The 23,998-nt window shown below is 45.4% G+C and overlaps 1 long non-coding RNA gene across 1 annotated transcript in view; it reads left to right on the top strand.

The window, feature by feature from the left end:
- The first annotated feature begins 3,231 nt into the window (after positions 1-3,231).
- Positions 3,232-23,998, top strand: part of LOC138581802 (uncharacterized) — a 123,251-nt gene continuing 102,484 nt past the window's right edge. Inside the window, exon 1 of the long non-coding RNA XR_011304793.1 lies at positions 3,232-3,364. This is a non-coding gene — a long non-coding RNA (uncharacterized lncRNA). The remainder of the gene's footprint in view (positions 3,365-23,998) is intronic.

Here is a 23,998-nt window from a genome sequence, read left to right as displayed (position 1 = left end):
TACCAATGCTGCTGTAAACCTTTCTTTCTATCCTATCTTTTCTTTTTTCCTGTAGAAACCATTTTATCTCCTGATGAACCATTGAAAAAGCAATGGGGAAACACGTGTTGAGAGCAATTTTGTTTCAAGGATAAAGCAATAATTTGTATTTGGAAACTTGAGAGCAAAGTTTATTTCAAGAAACAATTGTAACTTTGAAGTCAGAGAAAATGTGAAATTCAACACTGGAAATTGTATAATTTTGAATGCAAGTAAATATAAATATCCATGGTGTGATACTTAACACCAACTGAGCAGTCTGAAAGTAAAGCCTTTTTTTCAAAATACTGACAGTTATATTATTTTGTACAAAGGAGGATGTTATCATTTTTTTCTGGTTTGACAATTAACACTGAGTCAAATTAAATATATTTTCAACGCTTTCTTGAAAACAAGTCTGTGTTATTACTTTTCTGCAACAATAAGATAATTTGAATCTAGCACATTTGACTCACCAACCAAGCTTTGTACTATTATTTTTTCAAAGTTGGCGCATTAGAATAATTTGTTTTCCCAATTCAAAAGAAACTCTCACAATTTGATATCTGTGGAGCAGTCACACAGTGATTTGGGACATACTCATTCAGACAACCAAGTCGCAATAAGGAGAAGACGCCAAGGGTAGGTTTTACTGGCTGCAACACTTATTTTTGAAATTGCTTACAGGATTAAGCCTGAAGTTCTCCAAAATGCCAAGCTGAGGTGATTGCCGCTAGAAAGGCGGTCTTCCATTAGAGGAACTCCAAAGATGCCCGATGCAAAGACTCAAACTGAGCACCCATCATTTTGGACAGGACCACATTCAACTTCCATGCGGGGGCAAGAACCTTCACCAGAGGCAATGTTCTGAAGAGGCCGATGAACTCCTTCCCAAGCCTCTGAGACCACAGGGAGAGCATGCCAGGATCTGGGTATACAGGGATATTGCAGCAAAGTGTACTTTGATGGACACATGGGCAAGGCCAGACTTAGCCAGCGAGAGCAGGTAAGACAGAAGTTGGGGCGCTGTGACACGATGTTGAGAGATCTTCTGTGGCTGGCACCACACTGTAAAACACTTCCACTTGTGTTTGTAGCATGCAAGTGCAGACGGAGCCCTGGCCTTGGCTAGAATCCTCTTGCATTCCAACGGGATCGAGAAATGCCCAAATGCTATGGCTGCAGGAGCCAGGAAGACAGGTTCAGGGACGCTGGGTCATGGTGCAGGATTACCCCTCCTTCTCTGGATAGCAGACACGGAAGAGGAGGCAACCTGATGGCCAGAGCCAATGACAGGTGAAGAAGGTCCAGATAGCAGATCTGTCTGGGCCACACAGGCGCAATTAGGATGATCTTGCAGCGGGATACTTTGAGTGCGTTGATCACACGTCAGTGGAATTGGTGGGAATGCATAAAGGAATGAGGCTTCCCTTATTGAGAAGGTGCCCCCCAGATCTTTTCCTGAGGATACCTGTTAGCAAACCGCTGACACTTGCTATTGGCTGCTGTCGCAAACAGGTCGGTATGAGGCCAGCCCCACTTGCTGAATATCCGGGAGGCTTGTGCTTGTTGGAGCTCCCACTTAGCCCAAGACCGCAGAACCCTGCTCGGAGAGTATGCAATGGTGTTTTGAACACCTGCCAGGTGGAACGGGCCTAGAAACCTCTGGTGAACTGTGGCCCAGCGTCACAGGTTCTGTGCCTCCAGAGAGAGGATGGGCGACCTTGTCCCGCTTCTTGATGTAATACATGGTGGTCATGTTGTCCGTGAAGACTTGGATCACCTTTCACAAGAGCTGAGGCTTGAAAGACTTTGGGAGACCAGAAAACTGCCCATAGTTCCAGAACGTTGATATGCAACACCTTCTCCTCCAAGAGCCATAGGCCCGTAACAATCAAAGCCAGCCCAACCACGGATCTCTCCAGAGCTCGGCTTAAACTTCACTTAATTGCTAAAGAAGGAGCTCCCCCTGCCCTCTCCCCCAGATCCCACCACTTTCTCCAGTGATGCTTCATAATGCAATTTTATATATTTAATTCATACTCTTTCGTTTGAAGTACTTGCCCCCTTAGGTTAATGTTGCATTTGTTAAATGTTGACATGTGCATTACAGGTCGACCATTCACCAGGAGAAATGTATCCTGATATCTAGACTGAAAATGAAAACCAAACTTGCAATAATTAGGGACTCATGAAGCTCACCAGATTCAGGTTTCTATTTGTATGGATGTATTGGAGGAGACACTACCACATGGAGGTATTCAAGCACTCGACTAGTGTTGTAATGTTACACTGGCGACGAGGATGGGATGGTAGGTGGATTGCCTCTCCATCGGCGCTGCAAGGGGTGGTGCAGCTCTTGTGGAACACCGCCCCGTGAGGTTCCCCCACACCCAGGCGGGTCCATTGTGCTGGCCTGCCGTGTGACGTTCATGGCCCCTCACATGTAGTGAGGGGCACCCTGGTGACAGTTGGGGCTTTTTGGAGTTTGTGCAGCGCTCCCCTATCCATGGTAGGTTGAGCGATGCGACTTTTGTTGCTTTAGAGTGCGCCGCGGACTGAAGGCAGCTCTGCGCTACCTGTGTTTCCTGCTCTTCAGAGGGGCCGAGCGACACGGCATTGGAGTAGTTCCGTTGTTGGTACCAGCGCAGTCGGAAGTCCAACGGAGGTGAGACCTAACCGTGTGTTCGGCGGTGCGGGGAGCCGACGGTCGTCATGGTGCCCACTTATCAGGGGGAGATAAGCGCAGTTTATCTGGTGTAGCGTGGTTTACCCCTGTCTCAGGGCGGACCGGCGCCGCCCGCTTTCACTGTCAGGAAGGAGTCTGTGCACGGTGGCAGCTGGGAAAAGTGTCTGCATTTCTGGATGAAGGGGACTGTGCGCGGTGGCATCTGAGGAAAGGGTGTGCACTGTTGCATGGAGGGATACATGACTGTGGACTCGGTGTTTCTGGCCGCTCTTTTTTTGTGTTGTGCCACTGCAGCGTGTGCCGGAGGAAGGGTGCGTGTAAGTGCCTACGGACAGTTCGGATGGAAGTTGCCAGGACAGTAGTCTGAGGCGAACTGGTGACGTCACAGCTGGGAGAGGCGTTTCCAGTGGGTCACGTGAGCAGTGACCGTTGTTTTTCCTGCATTCCAAGCTTCTTTCTCAGCGTGTTGTATATGAGTAGGAACGCCCCGGAGAGAGAGCGTATCATCGGAGCATTGACTGGCTGTTTGCCAGCTCACCATCTCAAGCCAGTCAAACGATCTTGGTGTAGTTCCTTGCAACCTTTGCGGATTCCGGACTGGGCACATTAGTTTCAGATCTTGCCAGGTTTTGGCTCGTCTGTGGGACTTTCGGTCAGGTCAGTGTTACGGGGCGTATGTGTGGGTGAGTGAGTTGAGTTAGTTTGTGTTGTGGCCCATGTTAGGGGAATAGGTTCATGGCGTTCCCACTTTAGGTCCCCAGGAGTAAGATAGGGGTGTGTTATTGGAGGCCGTTGTCTTGTGCCTAAGAGTGTGTTTCGTTGTGGCCTTTTTGTGGAGCATAACGCCCCGGTGCAGACTTTAGATTTGGGGTTTCCTGCCCTTGTCCCTTGGAACGGGGAGGGGGTGGTTGCGGTAGAGGTGAGTGTTTTTGCTGTAATTACTCTATGCCATGTAATGACTACCGTGCTTTGTCCGCCAATGAGGAAGACTGTCCCTCTCCCACCGGCAGCGTTCATTTAGAGTGTTGAACGCAGAGCTACTCGTGAACTGAGTGTTCTGGGACATGATTTTCTTGCGGCATTGGAACGTTTATTTCATGCGGCGTGGCAGCCAGTCATCCCAGAATATCACTGGATGGAGCTACCCAGGGTTTGGGTGACATTTCAAGTATTGTCTGCACATATTTTACTATGCATTATTTTAAGTATTTTCTGCACATATTTTACCATGCATTATGTAATGAAATGTGCATATCATAGCTTTGTAAGCTTATTCGTGTGTGTGTGTGTTGGAGTGTGGGTGTAGTGAATAGGTACGTATACAATGAGTTGGTGCACGTGTGGGGTCGCGTATTTATGACTGTTTTGGGGTCCTTAGCGCCTTGTCTCAGTGCCAGGGTAGGTCGCTATGTCTGTGTGTGAGGGCGTATGTTGGAGTAGATAGAGTGTAGGAGTTGTCTTTTCCCGTAGCACCTGGTTCTGATGCTGGGGTAGGTCGCTATGTGTATTGGTCTGTGGGTTGAGTTGGATTGCCCATTTGTGTGTTGAAAGTGTGTTTGGTGTGCCTGTTCCCATAATGTTGTCCTGTTTACATAGTGCCTGGTCTAGTGCTGGTGTAGGTCGCTATGTTTGTGGTGTATCTCAGGGCAGTATTTTTCTGTTGCTCCATAGTTCCTGGTTTGGTGCCGGGGTAGGTCGCTATGGTTTGTTTGATCTCAGCAGTGCCTTATTCCTTAGTCTTGTGGTTGGAGTTGATGTGGTGTTGATGTGGTCATAGTGCCTGGTACAACGTCAGGGTAGGTCACTATGGGTGTTGTTCTCATGGTGGTGTTTGCTGTTGTGTGTTTCATAGCATTTGGTTTAAATTCCAGTTGGGTCGCTATGCCTGAGTATAATTTGAATTTCATGTTGTTCCGTAGCGCTTAGTCTAGGGGCCTAGGTAGGTCGCTATGGTTGAGGGTTTATTCGGTTTTGCCAGTGTTTCCATAGTACCTGGTTTTGGACTTGGGTAGGTTACTATGTTGGATCTGAGGTTGTGCAGTTTCCTTCCTGATTCCTAGTTTGGTAAATCAGGTTGTCTTACTGGTGTGTCTGGAGGTGGTGTAGCGTAAGAGAGAGAATATGGCCAATGGTTAGTGGTACTGGAGCAGGATCGTGAGTGCGGTTTCTTTGTGGTACTGTAGTCAGTTGTACTTTGTGGGTCCCTCGGTTGCTGTTGGGCATTTGTTGTTGCTCTGTTTAGGGGGCGGTTGGTTTGTGCTCAGAGGGGCAGCTCTGAGACTGGGGGGCAGACGGGAGTGGAAGGTGTTTGGTGCGTAGGAGGGTAGGTTTGGTTAGGTAGTTGTGTTAGTGTTATCTAACAATAGTATGTCTAAGGGTGGCAGCCCTAGGTTCTGAGGGGCTGCTCAGGACAGGTGTAAGTGCACAGTTTATTTTTTGTAGTCCTCGAGGTTGAGAGTCGAGGGACATGGGGGGGTTCGTGTCGAAGGTCGTGGCAGGTTGTTGTCATGGGAGTTGGTGTGCCATTTTCTATGTGGTCCGTTTGGCCTGTGAACGGTTCCCTAAGTGTGTGGTTCCTTATATGTTTTGGGTTGCCTGGGGTTCTGGGCATAGGCGGCCGCTGTGTGTGGGATTTCTGGTACTGTGTTAGTGTTTGGATGATTGGGGTCTGGTGCTGGTTGCTTTACTTTTTTTCATTCTGTTGTGTTTCCCTAGGGAGGGAGAGGTGTTGTAATGAGGCTTGCAGTAGCAGTGTTGTGATGTCATGAGCTGGTGGAATGTGAGGGTCGGAGTGTTCCATTTGGTGACCGTTGGACGGAGAGAGATAGCTGAGAGCTGAGAAGTATGGGTGTGGGGGTGAGCCCGGTGTTTCCCTTTTGATGTCGTGTCATCTATTTCCCCTACCATCCCTGTGTTTAACTGATGGAGTACAGGACCAGGACAATAAATCACCATAAACTTACCTTTGGTGTCCCAGATATCCACTTTGTTACAACTAGCAACAGAAAGGACAAAAAAGTAGGGGGAAATTATTAAAGCAGGAATGTTTTCACCTTTTTTCCTAAAGGCAAAGAGTTCTTTGGTGTTACGGTTGATTCCTGGCATAAAGTTCCAGAGTTTGGCAGAATTAACAGTACAAGATGCACTGAATTCTCTGGTCCTCTTGAAGCAATCTATGACAAACGTTTGCCCATGAGCTGATCTTTGTAGGCATAAGGAGGCGTGTAGTTTAAATATTTGCTTTAAATATGCTGCAGCCGAACCATAAATAGCTCTGTGTACAATGGTCAAGAGTTTTAATTAAATTCTGGACCTTATTGGCAAGCAGTTATCTTGCGAAGCAATGGTCTGATGTGAGGATCCCTGGGGATGTGAGACAATACAGGCAGCAGTAATTGAGGATTATTTTCAGTCATTGCAACTTGTTCTCTGAGGAGCCGTCATACAAGGCATTACAGTAATCCAATTTTGAGTCTATAGAGCAGGCATTCTGAGTGCAATGCTCAGAAGAGGAGCACTGTTTGACTTGCCTCAGCAGCGTTAGATAGTAATTACAGGTGCTAACATTTTCATTAAGATGGGGGCATTATGGATAATGAAGAATCTGGTTGCATTCCCAAAGTTTTAACCTTCGTTTGTATATGAAAGCTAATTCCTGAGAGGAATATTATTGCACTAAATGCTTTGCATTGTTAAAATGGGTCTGAGAAGGAACTAGCAGGATCTGGTTTATCTTGGTTGGGTCCTAACCAGTTCTCAGCCATTCATTTTGTGATCTGCATAAATACAAATGGAATGCGGGAGATTAGAGAGTATTGTAAAGTCAGACAATGATCAGAGTGTCATCTGCATAGTTTGAGAAGATAGCAAGTTTATCAGTAGAACATGAAAGGCTTTTGTAAAAAATGAATATAAAATTGAACTGTAAAGTTAGATTGATGATCCATTCCACTGAATCATAATGCCTCCACAGGATCGTTTAACTGTCATTGTCAAAGAAGCAGTAGGCATCCTGGTGTGTTCCTTTCCAAAGAATTATTATGATCTACTCGGATAAACCTTGCACTAAACCGTTAGGAACAGAATTTGTCAAAAGGGAACCCCCTTTCCCTAGTCTAGGTTGACGCTGAAGTCACCTCACTGAAGTGCCTGAAAAAATGTACTTACCTTCCTGTTAATGATGCAGTACATTCTGGAAGATGGTCCTGGAAAGAAGCCACCCAGCGTTTAAAGTCATCACATGAATGTGCTGCAAAGCGCGCAATTAAGCTAGAAATGTACAGGCCACAAATACTTTGGGCAAACCACATCGGACATTTACATCCTGTTCCCCCTCACCTGTGGAAGGTATTGAAAAAAAACATGTTTTACAAAAATTTCTGAAAAAAACGTGCATACTTAATAGTCCTGCCCCAGTCCAGGGAGAAAAAGGACTGTCTGGTGGGTGTTAGGTTTGAGGGTCTGAAACAGGAGAAAGGACAATTATATGGAAAATATATGATAAATGGAAGCCAAGAAACAGGACAAACACCATTCCAAGATGGCAGAATGGGAGACCAGACCTTTCAGGGACTTGGGCAGAGATCAAACACTTTCGAACAGATGGTACATTGCTTTGCAGCATCTTCATATAAATCCCTGATATGTCAGCCATGTGTTCCTGGGATGATGCTCCCCAGTGCATGGTAAGAGTTCTTTCCTGAGACCCGCACCCCCATACCCCTTGCCAAGTTGTCATCTCTGGCTTTATTCCCCCCCCCCACCCCAAATTGCTTACCCACACAGTCCTCCTTCACCCCTCCACTTTTCTCTAGGAGCATGGTCGTGTTGTGTGCCAGTTACAGTCCAGCTCTCTCTCTCTCAGGACCTGCAGCAACAAAGCTCTGCCTCAGGAGCACGAGGCTCCGCCCATTCTTCCTTCACAAAATTGCAGTCCACCACTGAACTCTTTCACAGGATCAGCTCTCTCTGGGCTGCAGAAACAATGTTCTTCCTCTCGTGTCCTGGTGGAATTAGAACCCAAATCAATCTAAGCATATGTGCAGAATTCCCTACAGCTGGTATGTGCTGCCCAACATACCTAAAGAACACGATCAGCCTCTCCAATTTCATATCAATCTGGCTTGGGGGAATTATATTGCATAGGTCAGCTTGTGGGTCCCATTGTAATCTTTAGCTCCACCGGTACTTCCCTCTCTGAACCTAATCTCACTGCTGTTCGGTAGGATGCTTTTTACTTTACAGCAGGAGATTTTTTTTTAACCCTCAAAACCAACTTTTCCTTGCAATCAAATCATTGATCTGAGAGACTGTGGGACCCACTGATGAAAGGGGTCTGTCAGCCTGACTAAGTAATGTACGTAAAGGTGCTTGTATCAGTTTAAATTAAATGCTGTGCATATTCCACTATAGTGGTAGGTAAAGATGACTTGTGTTTCACCAAAATGAAAAGTAGGCCTCAACAGGGTTGTTCCTGTCTTAACATCCCTACCCTACATTTGTAGGTATCCACAATGCCTACACCCTTAGTTTGTTTTCCATGTACTTGACACCGCAAGGCAAATGAGAAGAATATTGTGGGGTGTCCTGTGTTTTGCGGATTTGTATACCTAACTCTGGGGAGGATGGGTAGGTGCAATTGATTCTAAATAGATGCAATCCCCAGAAAGAATATCACTGGATAAGAAACAGATTCTCAAGCCCCAGAAGACTGTTAATTCACATGCTGTGCATAGATTAGAAAGTGTTAGAAAAGATGTTGTACTTCCAAATTTCCCTCCATAATTTCCTATGGAACACCATTCCTTTTGCTCCATCTTTGATCCTATTCTGACTTTTTGGAGGGAAGGAATTCATTACTTGTCTGTAACTCCTAAAATTAAGGCAGTTTCGCTATAAAGCTTAAACTGCTCATTGCTTCCATAGCCTATTGCTGTCACTTTGGACCATACTGCCCCAGCCAATGACATTCATCCTCCTAAGCGCCATCCCCTGGTGGCCATCTTCAGTTTTGGTCATGCACGTAGAGTGGCAGTAGGGACCAAGATAGCCAGAGATTGGAAGGAGGGAGGGCTTGCATGTGAATCCATGTAAGACCCATGCTGGAGAACAGGAGTTACAAGTAAGTAACCAATTCTTTCTCCAGCATGGGCTCTTACATAGATTCACATGCTCATGAATATGATTAGACAGCAGTACATATACACAGCCACATGAGGTGGCAAGGAGCACAGAAGCAATACATTTTAGCCCTGGAACACACTCACCTCACGTAAACAGGTTGCAAAGCACTGCTTGGCATACCCAGGACTCTTTCATGGAATCCATGTCGACATAGTAGAATCTTGTGAAGGTGTGAGTAGACCTCCATGTAGCAGCCCTGCAGATTTTCAAGCAGGAGAATGCCAGAGAGAAACACTGTAGTCGCTGCAATTGCTCTGGTGGAATGGGCTCTTGGTTGGCCTGGTAGCGGTCTGTTGGCCAGATGATGACAATGCGTGATACAGTCAAAGGGCCACCTAGAGATGGAAGCCTTGGACAGGGCCACACTGTGTACACAGGTCCAAAATTAAGAAAAAGCTGAGAAGTCTTTCGAAAGTCTTTCATGTATGCCACTGTAACGCTCACCTGATTTCGCAGAGGCGCCGGTCTTGACTGGGTGAATGCCGTATCTTCAAAGGTGATGTGTAACACACGGTTGGCTCTTTGGGCTGGACCTCTGTGCACTGTATGTCTGACTCGAAGAGTAAGATGTCTGCAGATAGAAAATATGGGATTAATGAACTGGGGTTATTGGGTGCCTCTCTCCTCTTCCCTTTCTCTTCTCCTGTAGAACCCCAAAGGTTAACGCCCTCACCTTAGGTAAGTGAACGCCGAGCTCTCCATCTGCCTCGGGGCAGGGTGCCGTAACCAGTTTCTTCACTGGATAAGGGTGCAGGCCTCTTGACCTCAGAGGACTGCTGTCCGTCGTTAACTGCACGAACGGTAAGTTCTGGGCACTTCAAATGTCTTAAAAGTCTTTTGTAATGATATCTCTTGTTTTGCAGGGTTCCGGCGATGGCGGATGGCGGGCTGATGAGAGTTGAGGATCGAACCCACGTGAGGAATAGAAGCGCCTGGAAGCACGTAAGTAAGCGCTTGTAGCCTGCTTCACGATGCGCACTAACTGTCCCTTTTATCTTGCAGTTACAAGTTCGGAGCTTTAGAGAAGCTGAAGGGTGCTGGAATACCCACTGGATTCGGCGTGGGAAGGAGTAATGGCACGTGAGTAATAAAGTTTCCCAATGTCTTTAAACGCACCTTCTTTTGTCTTTCAGATGCGGGATGCAGCGCCGAAGGCCTCCGGAGCGTGCGAAGAGCTGGTAAGCTTTTGTCTTTCAGATGCCGGAATGCAGTGCGAAGACCTCCAGAGCATGCGAAGAGTAGGTAAGCCTTTGTCTTTCAGATGCCGGAATGCAGCGCGAGGCGTTGGTGGCAGCCGATGGACCAGGTAAGAGATGCGCTGCCACTGAAGACCGTAGTGCTAACCTGTTCTTTCTTTGTCTTTACAGGTGCTGCTGAAGACTGGATTCCAGGATGGTAAGCCTTTGTTCCCTTAGGCCCAGGATCAGAAGCAGAAGACACGATGAGCGTTCTGCTGCAGAGAATGCAGAATAACGCAAAGCAAGATTCATCCATCGGGTGTGGTTTAAATAGCCTCCTGTAGTGCTTAGGTGTCTCCTTCCACAGCCTCGCCTAGGTGAGAAAAGAGTTCCTGCTTTCCAGAAGAGTTCCAGTGTTCTGAACCTAGGGAGTGGCTCCTGCCCCACCCAACAGGAAAAGTAGTCCCAAACAGAAGAGGATCAGGGGCTCAACTGGCAGGTAAGTAAGCAGCATGGTCTGCTGCAGGTAAGTCCACCCAAGCATTATGAGCCTGGCGCTTCCAGCGCTGGGACTGGGCATCTTTATGAGCCTGGTGCCACTGGCGCCAGGACAGGGTCCAAAAGGTCCCAATTGGGACTCGCTGGCACTCGGAACCGGGGTTATGGGTCTGCTTCCAAGGGAGTCGGGCAAGTCCTGATCTTTTGGAAGCAGAGATCATGACAGCCACGTAGGAGTACAAGGCATGCGCAACGCCCAGCAAATGCAAAGATCTTTCAGCAGGGGAAGAAAGGTTTGCAAAGAAAACTGGCAGAACCAAAGGTTCATTTGGATGGAAGTCTGACGGGACCTTTGGCATGAAGGAAGGATGTGTTTGCAGAACCACCTTAGCTGAATGGAACGATAAATATGGAAGCTTAGAGGGGAGAGCCTACATTTCCCCCAAACCACCTGGCTGAGGTGATTGGCACCAGGAAGTCAGTCTTCCACAACAGAAAATTCAAAGAGGTGAAAGGTAGCCCAATTTACAGGTGTGCACCTTAAGTATACGGGTACCCTTAATCACGCTCACACCAGATTACAGTTCACCCCTCTAGGGAATTAAAGTCAAGAGTCTTTATCTTGCAAGGATAGCACATTTAATTTGTACAGAAATGAGGATGGGGGTGGCAAAGAACTCTGCTTCTCGACTGGCATTCTGTCCCTCTTCCGTGGCTAGCTCCTGCAGGCTGGTGCCAAGGAGGAGCCATATATACTGTTTAACTTGGATACTGGATACTGGCATGGCTCATCCAAAACTGTCCTTCTTCCCTTACAAGGGATGCTGCAGTCTTCCTTCCTGCATGGCCGGGTTTCCATTTAGGACAAACTACTTAACATACCATTGCCTATGCACAAATACATTGTAGCTTCATTTTTTCATCGTTTTGCTATATTATGAACGTTTACATTTAAACACACCTTGCCGCCATACTCTCCACACTTCACTCGTTATTCTCATATTTTTGTCTAATCCAGTAATTCCCCTTAAAACCTTGTTTTAACACAATTCTGCATTGTGTGCATGAACACCCGGCCTGCCTTGGTTTTTGATGGACAGGAAACAGCTGCTAAGTTATGTTCTGGCCTGCCAGCGCTTAGCAGAGCACCACGGCAATGCCTGTAATCTATTTTGATAACAGGCTCCATTCTTTCCAGGAAGGGTGGGGGAGTATTTTTCACTACTCATACCATGCTAACAACTGCATAAGTTTTAACATTTAAAAATGCATTCAGCTAATGGTTATTTGCACCCTATATTTAAATAATTGCCTTCTATTAATGCCCCTCTACTCCCTGGTCTTTTGTGATGCCTAGAAATAATAACAGAAGTCTTGCCCAAAAACAATTAACAGAAGTCTTGCCTAATTCTAAAGCGCTTGGAAATGAAGGAAATTGCTAGCTCCTTTCCAACATTCCCCCCTTTCTTTACTTCTACAGTAACAAACTCTCTACAATCCCAGATATATTAGTCTGAGTTTCGCTGTTTATTGTATGGCAAGGTTTTTTAGATCATCCAATTGATGCCATCATCTTTGCACTATTAGGGATTATATGAACACAACATCGGAGACCCAATTGGCACATGCAGAAGAGGACAAAGAAGAATACAATAACAGGAACCAGTATTTGTACTGCTGCCTCCAGCCATGTCGGGACCTAGTCAAAGGCAAGCGATAGTCAATCCATTTTCAGAACTCCACATTCCTTCTTCATTTGAACATCTAGATTGTGCACCGCCTCAATGACGTGGGATAGTGACCCATTCTCAGCATCCTGCGGGGGTATAAAAGTTTAGCAGCTCCTTGTGCCCCAGGAGCCAAAAAAATGAAAAGAAAGTCTCTGCTGAGCTTAAAAGTCGATACTCATCAGGTATTCCTGTGAGCAGTGTGGAATAGTATTTTTAGACAGTTTGAGGCCTTCTTTCTTCCCCGACATGGAAATCGTTCTTTTTCTGGCAGTATACCAAATTCTTGTGTGATCTGCAAGCTTCTTTCTGCTTCTTTAGGTACTAGAGTGGCAGTTGGCACCTTGACAGCCATTTCTTCTCCCTTCAGGTGTTTTTCTAGGATTACTAGTAGCACTGAGTGCAGGGTGGCCAGTGAATGCTTGCCCCTCCATGATAGTGGGAGGTGCAAGTAGGCTTGTTGGCCATAAACCCAGTAGTAACCCATCACCGTTGCCATACCTTTCGTCATTTCAGGGATCACAAAAGTGTGGTTGCACTGTATGTTTTCGCCACCAGGAACTGTTCCTTCATTGAGTTTATGGCTCTATGTATTCACACTGGCTTCTTCATTGTTGCAATCTGTGTCAGCCTTGTGATGTGTTGGGACCATATTTTCACACACATAGTCTCTATTTGGGATACTGCTTTTCCGCTGTACTCAATCAGTCCATCTGCGGGGCACGTCACTGTGGTGCGCTGCCATTTGTCATTGCCATTTGAGTAACCTCCCAAGGAAGAATATGATACTTGTAGACACTGGCTGTATTTTGTGTTGCCATTGCATAATGCTGGGTCTAGATCAATGCTCCTCAACTTTACGCTGTGTGCCTGGGATGTGCTCTTTATCCCTCCTAGTGCAAGATGTACCAGGCATTGTGCCTCTGTAACTGGGACTGGATGTGGAACTAAAACCTTAGGAGCCACTGATGCTTGTAGGATAAGTGCACACACGTAACAACTTTCATTGATTATATTCCTTCCTGCAGTGTGCATATCAGATACCAGCTATTGGAGGATTCTGGGTACTTGATATCAGAAATTACGTCAGAGCCCATCCCCTTATATTAATCATACGTCATTCGTACTTCCTGTTTCATTCGTCTAAGAAAACTTGTAATGGTGGCTGGCAAAAAGTGAGCCATTTTGTATTTCCTTTTTTATTGACATATTTGCATTATTTTTCAACTGTCCATCCCCCCTTTATATGGCCACCATATATAACATACATACCTTCATCCACTCCAACAACCACGACTAGTGTCACACAAAACAATTATACTACTAAATTCCTAAAATAAATAACATCTTTATTATCATTATCCCTACATAACAGAGAGATTTGAATGTTGGTGTCAGCCATCCTCATTCCTGAAGATGAGACAAAAGGTTATCGAGAAAGAAAGAGAGAGAGAACGAGGGAGAGAGAGATCAAGGGAGAGAGAGCGATCAAGGGAGAGAGAAGCAGAGAGAGAAAAAGAGAGAGACAAAGAGACAGAAAAAGCGAGAGGAAAAGGGAGGAGAGAAGAGAGAGAAGGGAGAGAGTGAGAGAGGGAGAGAAGGGAGAGGGAAACGGAAAGGGGGAGGGAGGGAGGGACAGAGAGAGAGAGAGAGAGAGAGAGACCCTTTTCCTCCAGGGTCGACCGGGTTCTGGACCTTCTAAAAATTGAAAAATCAAAGCATTGAAAAAAGATAAAAAAGAACTAACAATAAAAAATGAAAAAATAAAAATTCAGGCGTGTGCCACTGCACACCACCCTGGCATGGATCTTTTAAAAAAAAAAATCTTCTTTAGCCATGTCCTCACTTTGTTGATTGAGCTTTGCCATGTCTCCGGTGCTCTTCAGACATCCAAGAGATGCACCCAATATCTAACTCCTTCATACGGACGGCGAGAGAGGTACATAACACCACCTCTTATGGACCTTCAAACCTGGGGCTGATCAGTTCCCCAGGTAATAATGGTCCAGTTGTAATGTGGGCAATGCTGTGTATGGAACTATGGTTTCGCTTTCTACAGGGGTGGTTACTATTTCTTCCCCCTTTACTGTGCCCCACTACCTCCCCGGTGTGCCTCCACCCCGTCCCTTGGTCGATTATTTATGACCCATCAACGTATAGTATGTCTCCTTATGTCAATGCATGAGCCGTTCATCAGATTGGGAAAATGAATAAAACTCCTGTATATAATCCGGAGTTGCTAAAACAAGCCGTGCAAATAGCTTCTTTTAAGTCCTCAAATTGTCTATTCATTTTGTCAGTTCTTTCCAATTTACTTTTATGTCCTCTGTCCATCCCTGAGACTTCGTAACAGTTTAAAGTCCTCTGTCCATCCCTGAGACTTTCTAACGGTGGCCTTGTGTAGACTGCGTAGTCTAGGATCCATGCCCTACAATAATTACATAAGCCCAAAAACCTGCTACATTTCCTTCACAATACTGGCCTAGGGGCGGCGCATTCTGCCGCCGCTCTAGCTGGTAATAATTTTTCCCTTTGCAAAAATGAGTTGCCCCAAGTATATTGCCTCCTGTTGGCTGTATTGTAGCTTCTTTTTATCTGCATTGCACCCTTTGTGAGCCAGCAATTACAATAATGCAATAGAATCCCTCCTGCACTGATGTTCATTTTCACTACACACCAAACGGTCATCCACATACTGGATGATTGTGCTAAGCACCTGACTTCAATGTAATCTGTACTGGTGTCACATCTCTGAGTAACCCAACATCATGTGGATTTACAGTCCATAATGTCTGTTGGCACATATCGCATGTCCTCCTCAAAAAAAGAAATACGGCTGGGTCACCACTGCCATCAGGGGGGCACTGTACCATCCTTTACTGCACCATGATATCACAGGGGATGCAGATTCCAAAAATAATCCCCCATTTTGCTCACTCTCCTCAAACAGCTCAAACAGCTCCTCATCAGTCGTTTTCTTCAATTGTACTGTCGGATCTACATATAGGACTGTGCGCCACTCGCACCCATCCTGGCCTGGGCCAACCAGGACTACTCTTTTGTTTGACACTACTTTTCCTTATAAATCCAATGAAAATATTGTCCCTGCCACCATCTCAGGTAGCACCATGGGCGGAAAATAAAATCTGTGGGCACTCATCAACACTTTGTCGCAACTGGAGGCACTGCTTTTACTAATACCCTAATACCATAGAAAAGTATATCCGGGACCACAGGAACCCCATGGACTACTGACCCCCTTGCCATTGCATTGAACTACACACATCCCTGGAGTGTAACACACTACCCTTTGATCTGTGAATGATATAGTTATATTTAGTTTACTGAGCAGATCCCTATCCAATAAGTTTGCAGGGGAACTCTCTGAATATAACAAGGAGGTTTGTACTACCTCCCCTTCCACTTTTATATCCAGCTCCTCAGTGTGTGGAACCGTGGAAATAGCCCCAGAGAATCCCTGCATGTAAAGAGTTTTACCTGATAATGGAACATTCCTCTCCATAATGCATGATTTAGTTGCACATGAATCTACCATAAATATAAATTGCCTGTTTCCCATTTCCTCCTCCGCCAAGGGCTCCTCTTCAGGGTGGGCGGTTGTCAATAGAGGTGGACATGCGAGTGCTCTCTGTGGGTTGTCCTAATCAAAATATGTATTTGTCCTGGGGAATGAAAAAGGCCACCCCTGTCATTGTAACTCCTTGAAATGGGGCACCTGTTCCCCCTGCCATCCTGTTAAACTGTGTTCCCTTACCCTGCTGTAGTTGTTGACCACATTGCCCTTGCCTGTCAGTCCCATAACGGAACTGCTTTTGACACCCTCGCCCAAATTGCTGTTGTCCCATTCCTTGAGGCCCTTGGAATCCCTGCCTTGGAGGTGATAGCCCATAATCAAATCTCATTCCAGACCTGTTCCTATATTCCCTTGCGAAATGCCCCAGTTCCCACAATACCAGCACTGTGATGTTCCCAATCCTCCTCTCTGGGGCCCTATCCTCCCAAAGCCTCCTGCTCTTGCTCCACAAAATCCTCCTCTTCCCCTTGGTGCTCCTTCATACTGCCAGTGCAGGTTGGGGTACTGTCCCCCCACCCCATTGTCTGTGTCCTCCATCACCACAAAGTGCCGCAATTGTGGCATTCCCAATTTGTTGAGTGTCTCCTGTCCTTTCCCCATGAACCGGTGCCATCACTGGTGCTTGCACGACAACCTTATTTAGTTTCTTTTCCACTCATTTTGTCTCGTCCGTTTGCCGCTTCTGGTCTGTCTCCCTGTCCTGCTCCTTGAATCTCTTACAATTGTGGACTATTATACTTTGTATCTCTGCCCACTCTTTGGCTTCAATTCCCACAATTTTATCTAGTGCCTTCTTGACCCCTTTTGGTAATCCCCTCTTTACGATAAAATAGAAAAAGTGTACTGTCTCAACTCTCCACATTTCCTGTAACTTCATTATCACCCATTGTGCACTGCATTAAAGAATGTAAGTCAGGGGTATCTGGGTACATTCTTCGTAGGGCATCACATACCCTCGCCCTCACCTCATTAAAGGCTGCTCCATCATGTTCATTATCTACAAGACGTATCCCAGAGTACTCCACCCTTACCCATCTGTCCCCAGCCTGGTCCCCAACTATAGTGAACAGTAATCTATTTGTTTTGGTTTTGGAAAACAAACCTTTACAAAAGAAGAAACATTGTCACAATTACCACAAAGAAAAAAAAAGGTTATGTTAGTTGCAATAAGACAAAGGGAAACTAGAAAGAAATGAAAAATGGCCATTAGGCCACGAAGGGGACCAGTCATAGCAAAGCAGTAGTCTTTCATGATGCAGATATTTTCCTTTTACAATAGGATAGAGCATTTTTTCAAAACTTGCACTATTGTTGCAGTTAACATGATCTCATGGCCGGCTATCAATCTGTCCCAAAAAAAACCCGATGTTAAGCAGTCCTCTTTGGCCACAAATCTCCTAAGCAACAGTAGTCTAGCATCCCAAGTGCCTTTGCACTCCATTAGTAAGTGTCTTAGAGATTGTTTACTGGGAGATTCACATTGTCCAGAGTTTTTTTGCATGGTCCCCCTGATTTCTTATTGCCAGAATTTCTCTGTTGTGGGCTATGTTAAGCCTGAGTCTCAAAAAGTTATTCCTCGCCACTTTGTCTGGAAATTTACGTAAGTAGCGAGGTAAAAACCCTAACTTGTTTTCCACCTTTAATAGTAAATTAGGAGGGTTGAGGGATCTCACTCTGGCGATTATATCAATCCAGTCGCATGTTTCTAGTGAACTTTTCACTTTCAAAGGATTTAATACCAGAGTTTCCAGGTTCAGATCGAGCCTGATCAGGATACCTCTTATTTTCTTCTCCAGGCTAAGAAGTAACTGGGATCTCGAGTCCTTGAGGTGCTTGTTCACATCAAAAAAGAGGGAGACTTTCCCTGCGGTGATTATTTCCCGATATAATGTAAGTTTCCAATCTGCACGACACCCCAAGGAAACTAAGCCAAGTTCAAAACAGAGGCTCGAGATTAGAGTACACATTGGGAGGGCCAAGGTTCTTTTCCAAAGAGACCCTCCAATTTATTCCAGTTTATGTGCCATAATAAGGGTTTTGTTTCGAGGCCGTAAGGCAGAACTGGAACTGCTTTGGCCATATAGAACTTGATCAGCGGAAGGATGGAACATTTGCAGAACTTTGCATTCAGTTTTTTCATTTGCGGGATTATTTGGGTGGCTTTCTCCATGATTGTCATGTTAACTTTGTTGTTAGCAGGAGAGGCTGGCATATTCCCTGAGTCTGTTTAAGAGACATTGATGGCCAACTGCAGATCTGTCCAAAAGAACTAGATCGTCAGCGTATGCCAGCCAGTGTATCTTCCTCCCATTTATCACTGGACTGTCCAACGTCGAAGAAAACAAGAAATCTCCGAGATCTGACAGGAAAAGGTTGAAGAACAGCAGTGCTCCCAGGCAGCCTTGCCTTACCCCTCTAAAGACTTGTATTAAATCCGACAGGTGGCCCTCTTCGTCCAATCGCAATCTTATAGTGGTGTTCCTATGTAGATCGATTAGCATTGCTAACAAGGAGTCTGGGATCCCCCAGCTATGTAGTTGTCGCCAGAGTAAAGATCTATCCACATGATCGAACGCTTTGGATAGATCTGCCCAGGCACCAAAGAGGGGGTTATGCCCTTTCTCCTTTGTCTTTTCGCTGACCAAGTTTAGAATTAGACCATTAAGGCTAGTAGACAGCCCCTTTCTAAAGCCTGTTTGATGACATGAAAGGATCTGCCTTGACTCCACCCAATGTGAAAGCTCTCTTAGGAGTAGCTGCATAAAGAGTTTTCTGTCAATATCGAGGAGGGCGATTGGGCGATAGTTTGTCGGGCTTAGCCGATCGCCCCCCTTGAAGAATGGAATAACAAGCGCATTCTTCCAAGAAGGTGGAAAAATCCTGGTCTTCTAAATTTCTTGAAAGAGAAGGTTTAATATCTTAACCCAAAGTTTGGATTGTTTCTCAAGACCTGATAGGTCAGGCCATTTGGCCTGCAGCTTTAGATGGAGATGAGGTTGATATTAATTCGAAGATGTCATGTTCACCAAATGACAGGTGCCGGGGAGGATCCACATTCATGATGACATCTGATGACCGTGAGAATCTAAAGTTTTCTGATAGGTGTTCCCCCCATTTTGATTTTGGGACTAGGTTACACAGGGTGGTGTTAAACCCCAACTCTAGTTGACATAGTGCCGCACAAATGTTTCTGGAGTTGTTTGCGTTTAATAGGTGTAACATTTGTTCTCCATCTTGTTGCAACCTTTGCTGTTTTTGATTTTTTGAGAAATTCCTATAGGTCTGCTTTACCTTTTTTAGTTCGTCCCAGTGCATAGTTGAGGCCCCGTACTTCTTTTTTTATATAATGCAGTGTGCATCTGAGATCCCTCTTTTTCCTTTGGGTTTCTTCGTGAAAGGTGTGATAGTGTTCTTGTTTCACAAATGCACCTATTTTACTTGGTGTACAAATTTCTCTGGATGAGATTCTTCCCTCCAGGTCAAGCTCGGTATTTCTTCTAGTAAGTTGTTTAAGATTTTCCCCCCTGCTTGTATTTTGTCACACTCAGTTTCCCTTTGAGGCCCTCCAGTTCTTGTCCATTCTTAATGCATCTGAGACTTTGCATATCAGGAAAGGATCATTCCAATATTGCATGATCACTCCCACCTTCATGCTTTACGTTAGGCTGGAGTGGAGGTAAGATAGTCCCGAGGACACAAAAATGTAGTCCAGAGTGGATGCTGAGTTGCCCCGGCGTCAGGTCACACCATCATTTTCACCTTCCAGAGACTTCCCTTGTAGCATCTCAAGATCCCAAGAGGACGGGAAGTCCAGCCACATTTAGCCTTTTTGTGATGGTTTCCTTCCTGTTTGACGGGGTTTACCCCAATCATTTACGATACAGTTTGTGTTGAAATCGCCTGCTAAGAGGGTATTTATTACTTCACCTTTGTTAAGAGAGAGTCCAGTTCTGCTAAAAAATGCTGGAGTTTTGAGCTGGCAGGATTCCAATAGATGTTAATGATTGCCACTTCAGGATGCGGTATATCTATTTTCATTTCTATTTTACAGGCTTGTATTCCCATTTCATTATTGCATAGTTGCATAAATGTTTTAATGCTAGAATTTTTGAGAGCAATTATTAGCCCCTCCGATGGTCTCCCTTTAGATTTTTGGGAAGCCGGGAGATTCTGAATTGAGAAACCCTCGATCTCAATTGGGTTCATTAGCCAGGTTTCCTGGAGTAGTAAAATGTCATTTAGGCCAAAAAGGTCCTCTTTCAGTTTTTTCTTTTCAAGAAGCCTGGAGCTTGCGTGTTCCAGCATTCCAGCTTCATGCCTCTTTGCCTAAAGACAGTTTCCTCCTCTCCTAGTTTTAAAAATATTTGAGAGATGATCTCTGGGAGTTTTGACATAAGGTTTCCGTTTATGCTTATGCCAGGGACCGGACTCGATTCTGGCAGATGTGTTTGTCCCATTTTTCCCCCTTTCTTGGTGCCTTCTCTTTCCGCCAGGCTTCTCAAAATTCGGGGGTCGTTTGGTAGATCTTCTTCCATAGCTTTATATACCACGAGGCCTACCTGGCCCAGTTAATTTTTATTTTTAAATAGTGCTTGTTGTGCTCTTCGGGATTTTAGGCCAACTTCCACAAAGAAGTGCGGAAATTTCCCGTATTTGATGTCCTCACTTGCGAATAGATACAAATTTTTGATTTTTTTGAGGTAGGACAGTATCACTGATCTACTAAATGATTTGTTTTTATTATGGTCATACAGTCCTAGACAAACATTTGGTATTGTGTAGTCGGCCACTTCTGTTACCTTAGTGTCAGCGAGCTCTTTAATGACTGTTACTTCTGGCTCTTGCATGAGGCTCTTGTCACTTATTGTCTCCAGATTTCTGCATTTTCCCCGCCCATTCCATGTGCCCTTTACTATAGGGTTGATCTCTTTATGCGCCTCCTCATGATCATGTGCAGCTTGTCTAGGCAAGCTTGTGCCTGGATAAGGCATGGATTTCTCAGTCTTCCTTAAGAAAATCAGATCCAGTTTAATAGGGATCTTTGGAGCTTCTTTCACAATTTCATGTTCTGCCCTGGTTTTTTTAACCCCGATTTGTTTGTTTTTCAGGAATATTGGGGCTATTTTGAGGCTAACATGTCCTTTCCTAGAGCTTTGCTTGCTCGCATGCCTTTGGTGAAGACTCCACTGGGTCGGTTTGCAGGCCAATGCTAAAGCTGAGTGTCTTGTTTTCTTTTGGGCCTTTGATTTGCCTCGATTGGGATCTTTTTTTCCCAGATTATTTTGGTGGGGGGGTCCTTTGGTCTTGTTTCGTCATCGCCCGGGCTCAGAGCAAGATCTGGGGAAGGGCTAACAGAATGGGCAACCTCAGTGGTCTTGTTTTCCATAGGAACTGACAAGTTTTTTAGGAACAAATTTGCTCCTGTATTCTTTACACATTGGTTTTTCTTATTTTTTGTCCTTTTTCTTTTTAGTTCTTCTTGTCTGTGGGAGGGGTGTTTTAGACCGTATTCTACTCCCTTTTTTCCGTTTTGTCCTTCTTCTTCCTTTATAATTTTGACAGGATGCTGAGGTCCAGGTATCTTCAATGGGAATAGTTCCTTCAGTGTTTTTTTCCTCACTCGACAGGGGACTTCCTATTACCACCACGTCATCATCAACTACCAGAGTTGCTAATCTCTGGAATTCTTCCAGTATAGATTCGGATAATGGGGTATCATGAAATGTTGGATTAATATCTGAAACCTTCTCGCTGGATAAGTGTCCGGTGCTTGGTGGTTGTGGAAGGCTCGCCGAGAGACCTTTAATGAGCTTGTGCGTGGTGTCATTTTCTTTTTTTCCTGCCTTTAGTAGGTTGAAGATTTGGGCGATGTCGAGCCCTTGTTTCACACCTTCCAATTGGGTCTCCTTAAGAGTTGGGATCAAAATGGTATTCATGACGTTACTCAGACCCACCAATGCAGATTCACTTTTGGCTGTCTCATTTGTTGATTCCAACAGAACACCGGCTTGGGCTTGTACTTCTATTTTTAATAGTTTGAATACAGAGACCAGAGAGTTTAGCACAAAGCTTAAGGCTGACCATGTGGGAGCATCTTGTGTGCCTTCGGAGGGTTTGTCAGAAGGATCTTGCATTATATTCAATCTCACCTCATTTTGAGTGTTAGGGTCTGTGGCAGTGTTTTTGCTGCATACCCTATGCGTAGAAGGAGCCAGTTCATCCCCCTCTTGCATACATTCTGTCGATTGCCACGTTCTGTCTTCCAGATCTTCTGCATCATTTACACTTTTGTTTCTTTTTCTAGCAAACTGGTCTTTGATTCTGCTCTGAATTTCGTTTGTTGTAATAGTATATTACAAACACCTCTTCCACCCTTTTCTTAATGAAGTCAAAGTGTCAGCTTGCCCCACAGGTTGGTGAACATGTGTATGGACGAGGGCGCATGTTGTAATGAGAACATTATGTTGTGGGGCTTAGGCTGGGGTATTAGATGCAACTGTCCCATTTCCCTCCCCTTCTCCCTGAGCCTGGCCCAGGTAGGAGCCATCCTGATTGGGCATGCTCTCCAGGGTGGGGGTGCTACAAAGTCTCATTTGCAGTGGGAGTTTCTTGATTGACAAGCAGAGCACGTAGCTCCCAGTAGATCACCTCTTCTTTGAGCTTTCAGTGCAGCTCCTTCGGACCCCAATGTGATTTTGCAGGAACTGGGTGCCAATGTGGGTCTTGGAGTTATGCCAGAAAGGGGCTGTAAATTGCCGAGACTAATGCTTCTATCGGGCTTCGGTATAATGCCAATCCAACCCCCTTCCCGTACATCTGCTGTATCACTGTGCGTTTTGCTCAAGTTGATTGCAGATACAATAAAAAAGCAACAGTAAAGCTATGAAGCTTTACGCAAGTCACAGAATAATTATTAGAGTTACCACCAGGGTTTACCTTTTTGTGAGCATGCCTTTCTTGGGGCAAGATAAGAGCCAAGAAGGACGCAACACAGCCTCAACTGCTCGCCGCCACGGGGGAATAGGAATCCTCGAGCCACCAGAGTCAAACAGCTGCAGAACAGCGTGTAACACAAACGAAGCACCGCCCTTTCCTCCACCGGGCTTCACACCACAACGGCTCGGTGCTTTGTCTTTTGTTTCCTGTCCCAGGGGGGCGTGGCCTGATCCTCGGTTTGCCTTAAAGTCAAAGACGCTCAATTCAAATAATGGCACCAGCAGTACCAACACAGTTCAAGTATTCCAATCCCACAGCGTGCGGATCACGTATGGGAGATGATTATGGCTCACTCACTGCATACTGCTCCAGGGGTCTTGCAGTCCAGGCCAGAGCCAGAGCAGCAAAACAGCGTGTAGCACAAACAAAGCACCGCCCTTTCCTCCACCAGGCTTCATAGATCCATTTACTAGCTGCGGCTGGGGGAGCTCTTAATCAAATTATTTTTGTCCATTTGAGGCCACGGCACATACTGCGTTACCCCTACTCCTTTATGTATAAGAGGCATCTGCATATCTATTTTGTTTTCTATGCCTTTAGTATTCTTCTGATCTTGTACTACCATGATTAAATCTGGTCTATTTCTTGGTCTGTCCCTCCTCACTGCCTCTTGTGGCAGGGACGGGTTTCTCTCCACCTCCTCTCCTTGATCTCCTTCTTGCCCTGCCTCTTCATTATTTCTACCAACTTGATCTTCCCCTACATTTTCCCTTGTTCGTTCTACTTCTTGTCCCAGGACCGTCCAAACCCTCTGCCCATCATCTTTTCAACACAAACATTTCTTGTTGCCCCAGGGTTAAACTTAAACAAAAACTTCCTGTCTTCCAATCCCCTATTTTTTGCACCGGTACCCTTATTTCTGGTGATACTTCCTCAGATTCTTGTAACTTGACCGACCTTTCCAGCAATGCTCTTAACTCTTTGTGTATGCCTACTTGTGGAACCTCTGGGTACACCGATGTTACGGGTCTATCAGCGCTTGCGGATGGGTTATATGGAGGTGCAAAAGCTCTTGAGTACCCACCCCCAGTTGCTGATAATCCTGTTGACACTCTCTCTACCACTGGAGGCTTATAGACTGGGTTTGTATACCCTACTGCATCTTTAGTCGTTA

The sequence above is a fragment of the Ambystoma mexicanum genome, chromosome 3q (assembly GCF_040938575.1).
Source record: "Ambystoma mexicanum isolate Mex_15411 chromosome 3q, UKY_AmexF1_1, whole genome shotgun sequence".
Classification (NCBI taxonomy): domain Eukaryota; kingdom Metazoa; phylum Chordata; class Amphibia; order Caudata; family Ambystomatidae; genus Ambystoma; species Ambystoma mexicanum.
This window is presented reverse-complemented; position numbering and strand designations above follow the sequence as displayed.